The 4,817-nt window shown below is 37.5% G+C and overlaps 1 long non-coding RNA gene across 1 annotated transcript; it reads right to left on the bottom strand.

Moving 5' to 3' along the window:
* Positions 1-254: 254 nt before the first annotated feature.
* On the bottom strand, positions 255-4,610 carry LOC112630963. The gene is made up of 3 exons (XR_003121049.1): positions 4,452-4,610; positions 3,942-4,105; positions 255-895 (listed from the first exon to the last, which is right to left on the bottom strand). It is a non-coding gene; the product is annotated as an uncharacterized LOC112630963 (long non-coding RNA).
* Positions 4,611-4,817: the final 207 nt, after the last annotated feature.

The following is a 4,817-nucleotide window of genomic DNA, read 5'->3' as shown; positions in this document are numbered from 1 at the left end:
CCAATTTCCAGGCCAGGATTGAAGTTTGAGGATTGCTGGCAGACTACTATAATCTCTATTTCAGGGAAAGTAAGAACAAGTGTCAGTATGAAAGGAGAATCTCCCCCACAAACTCAGTAACTTTCTTCTTTATATCGATTGATAAAGCAGGCTTTCTTTGTAATTATTCACTCACTGGTGTAATTCAGTTGCTAGCACAGATCTTATTTAAGCCCTATTTACATAAAATGGACTACCCTCTATGACAAAAGTTCTATCAGCAGACAGACATATAAATATATTTCATTGTGATTAGATCTTCACAGTAACTACAATGTAAAAGGCTGTGAACTCTTATGTTACATTAGATATGAGAAAATTGAGGCTCTTTTAGTTTAAATGACTTGTCTCGGTCAATTAGAGTAAAAGCAGCAGAGTTGAGACTCAAGCCCTGCTAGGCGTTCCACCTTCAAATACTACGCTCTTTCATCTATATTATGCAATCTCCTCTTCATTAATAGATATGACACTAAAAATAGTTATTTTACTGGTTGCTGTTGTGGCCAGACGTTGACATTTCTCTGTTGAAAATTGTTCACACTGAATATATACCCTCCTAGAAGTTACTCTGGCATTGAACTAACCTGTACTGCTTTACCTTTTCTACTTTTTCCTCAACTTTTACTTTAACATCAGAAACTAATAGTGATATTAAGGACATAAATGTAATCACATATTTGAACATAGTTCAAGGGTTACTGAAGAAGCCTCCTTGTTTTACGATAATTATCAGAGTTCCACTGGCGTTGTCTCCATGTAGGAAGTTCCATAGCCAGTCTTCGTAGATTGGGGTTATCAGTAGTCTTCAAACTTGGGGGTCACAGCATCACAGGAGGGGCTTTTGCTCTAGCCCTGGCTGATTCCAAAGATACTAGAATGCTTAATGCAAGAAACAGATTTAGAAAAGTGAGACAAATTATATCAAAATTTGCCTTAAGTTCACATTTATTTACATGAACATTATTTACTTTGGCATAAGGCATTTAATATTCCCTTTAAAAACCATGGATGTGAATAAGTGAAGTAAAACACATATAGGGATAAAGGATTCCAACTTATTGCAGATAATTACTTTTCAGGTCAATTTTTATTTCTTTAAACCACTCACTTATCCATAGGAGTCAAGGTTTTGACTAACACAAAGTCTAACGCTAGAAATGGAAAGCAGATTTTGTTCATTTGCATAAAAGATAAAGCCTACCACCAAGAAAGAATTTTGTTTTTCTTATAAAGAAGCCAGTGTTATCCTAAGCCATAATAAGTTTTGAACATTTGGTTTCTTGTTTCTAGGTTATATGACTAATATGAAAGACAATTACTAAATAGTGTAAACTCAAGTTACATCCTTCTATCCTCTCATTTCTCAATATCTTCAAATAAAACAATGCCATTTTGGACACAGGCTAATGGAGCTGGAATGTGCTTCAGGGCAAAGAACTTGGTAAGCAAGGAAAGTCATAAAATTATACCTTTTTTTTTTTTCAAATTAAGAGAGACTAATGGTGTACTTTTCTGTTTAAGATATGCCAAAAACGAAATTAGAAGATTTGTTGTCTAAATTTTTACTCCTTCAGAAAGTATTTATTCTTCTCATACTTTCTGTCTGAAGTGTGGGTACTATGGTATCCCTGAATTCAAAACAATTTTTATTTTTGTAATTTGCAGTTAAATCTGATCCCAAAAGGCGGTTGTTAAGGATAAACATGGCTCTTTCCACTGAATTTTCAGTAAAATAATTGTAATGGGAATTGATTGGTGGATTAACATAAAAATTAAAAATCCCCTTGTTCTTGCATGGCAAAATAAAGTAAAAATCTCTTATTCTTAACTGCCTTTTCCTGAAACAGTGTATAATTCCACCATTTGTTCTCTTTAAAAGAAAGATTTGGGCTAGAGAGAGACAGCTTAAACTCGTCTCATCTGCTTGCACCGCTCTCCAAGTAGGTAATTGCAGAAAGAAAAGACAATTCTTTGATCTCAGTGAGGTGCTAATTTGTAAGATTTTTGAGCTGTTTGGGCCTTAGGAAGCAGGGATCAGTACGTAAACAATGGCATTTATCTGGCAGCCTATTACTGACACATTACTATCTCAGTACTTATTCATTTACACTGGTGTTTGAAGACAGGACTATGTGTCAATAAAGGAATTAGACCAGACACCTCAGTCCATCAGGTTTATCTCAGTTTGCTGACAGGAACAGTAGGTGACATTAAGCAACAGAAAACACTTCAAAGTTTTCTATCCTTGGTTTTGCAATGAAGACAAACAACATTTACTGCTTTAGCAGCAACAAACAATGAGCGTAAGACTGCAGAGGGAAGATGAAAGAGCACACCAAATTATCAAACACAAAGCCTGCCCCTACCCCGTTTCTACTCATCCCCTGAATTTCATTAGAGCGATTTTTTAAAAAGAGCTTCCAATGATAAGTTGTGTTCATTTGGACCTCTTAGAAGACAATTCTCTTGAGAAGGCTGGTAGAAAATGAATGAATAAGAAAATTTTACTTGACTAATTCAGCAGCTACCCTTTTTTTTTTTTCTTTTAACCAACTTTTATTTTAAGTTCCGGGGTAGCTGTGCAGGATGTGCAGGTTTGCTACATAGGGAAAAGTGTGCCATAGTAGTTTGCTGCACAGATCAACCCATCACCAGGTATTAAGCCCGGCACCCATTAGCTGTTCTTCCTGGTGTTCTCCCTCCCACCTGCCCCAGGCCCCAGTGTGTGTTGTTCCCCCCATGTGTCCATGTGTTCTCATCATTAAGTTCCCACTTATAAGTGAGAACATGTGGTGTTTGGTTTTCTGTTCCTCAGCAGCTACTCTTAATTAAAGATTTCAATATTCATTTATTTAAACATCTTTTCAATAAACAGTTAAGGTGTGTCTGCTGTACACAAGACCCGAATAAAGATGACGCTATTACTTTTACAGATTCCTGGAACTATGAAAGGTAACATGAAGTTATAATATAGCACCATTTTAGGCAAATGCAAGGTTGTATTTGAGGGGCTGTGGAAATAAGGTAGATGAACTATGTCTCAAAGAGATTGCCAAATGCTCAAATGGATTGAGGAATGTTTTTCAATTACACAACTTGTAAATTGAAAAACACTTGAAAAAAATACTTTCCAGCATCATCAAATAAAAATTCCTCTCAGATTTCTTCCTCTGCACATCTCAATTTGGAATAATTTACCAGTGTTTGGGTATGTCTTACATATAATTTTGTTAAAATTTTGAAATATAGATTAATTAGCTTATTCAGTAAATATTAATTGAATGCATACTGTAGCACACCTTGTTCTAGCCTGACCCAGTGCAGAGAACAAGACAGTCTAGATCCTTGTTGTTATGTGGGATGAAAAACAATGAACTGAAAATGTTGTGATGCCAAAAATTATATAAAGTAAAGGAACAAAGTGGTGGGATAAAGAGTGAATGGAAGGAGATGGAAGTAACATTAATAAAATTGGTACTGTAGACCGAGTGGTCACGAAAAGAAACTGTAATGATAAGAAGTAATCATGAAGTAAAAGGAACAGTTAGGCAGTGGGAACAACCAATAGGACAATATATTTACATGATGGAAAAACAAAGGGCTGGTCTAGAGAAGGGATAGTGAACAAGGGAGAGAGTAAGGTAGCAGATGAAAGCTGGAGAGGAAAATGGGGGAGAGGCTATACTGAAGAAGGGAGGAGATATTAGGAGATGAAGGCATAGACGTAAAGGAGATCAATTTGTAGGTGATTTCAAGTACTGGTAATAAATTTAGAACATACTCTATTTAGGAGGTATTCTAGTTTTACTCAACCCATATACAACATTTGACCTTGTTAATTTCTCCTTCCTCGTGGAAACCCTTTGCTGCTTGACTTTCAGACACCACACTCTCCTGGTTACTTCCATCTTCACTGGCTGCCCCTTCTCAGTCTCCTTTGCCGGCTCTTCCTCATCTTCCAGTATACAATGGAGTGTCTCAGGGCTCCATCTTCAGAGTTTTTCCCTTTTCTATTTACGTTCACTTCCTCCATGATCTCACTCAGTCTCACAGCTTCAAATAACATCTGTAACAGAATGACTACCAAAATTATATTTCCAGCCTCTACCTCTCCTTTCAAATCCACATTTAAACATTCAACTGCTTACTTGGCATCTCGGCTTGGATGTGCAATCTGCATCTCGAATGCACCCATCCAAAATCAAGTTTCTTGATATTCTCCCCCAAATCTTTTCTTCCCTCAGACTTCTTCATTTTAAGTAATGGCTGTTCCAGACTTTCAGTTGATCAGACTAAAAACCCTGGATCCATCCTTGCTCCCTCTCTGCCCCTCCTCACAGATGCTAAGCACATTTTTGCGTCACCCAGTTCTAACATTTCACCTAAAGTAGAGTTCTAAGTAGTCTCCCCACCTTGGCCTTTGTTACCCTTCAGACAATCCTCACCACATAGCCTGCGTTCCCTCTAAACCCTAAGCCAGAGCCTGTCTCTTCCCTGCTCAACACCATACTCAGAGTCTACAAGATCCTCCTTAACCTAGACTTTGTCATCTCTCTAATGTCATCTTGAATTCTCCTCACCTCTCTCACTCTGCTTCTTGCTATTCCTGTGCACTTGCTCTTTCTGCTCCATGGAATGCTATTACCCTCAAATTCCACCTCCTTTCTAACTCACCTTCTTCAGGTCTTTACTGAAGAGGCATCTTCACAATGAGGCCTTTGCTGACAACCCTATTGAAAGTTGTAACGCCTCCAAATCCCCATTGCCTAACTCCCTGC

Source organism: Theropithecus gelada, chromosome 9 (assembly GCF_003255815.1).
Source record: "Theropithecus gelada isolate Dixy chromosome 9, Tgel_1.0, whole genome shotgun sequence".
Lineage (NCBI taxonomy): Eukaryota > Metazoa > Chordata > Mammalia > Primates > Cercopithecidae > Theropithecus > Theropithecus gelada.
This window is presented reverse-complemented; position numbering and strand designations above follow the sequence as displayed.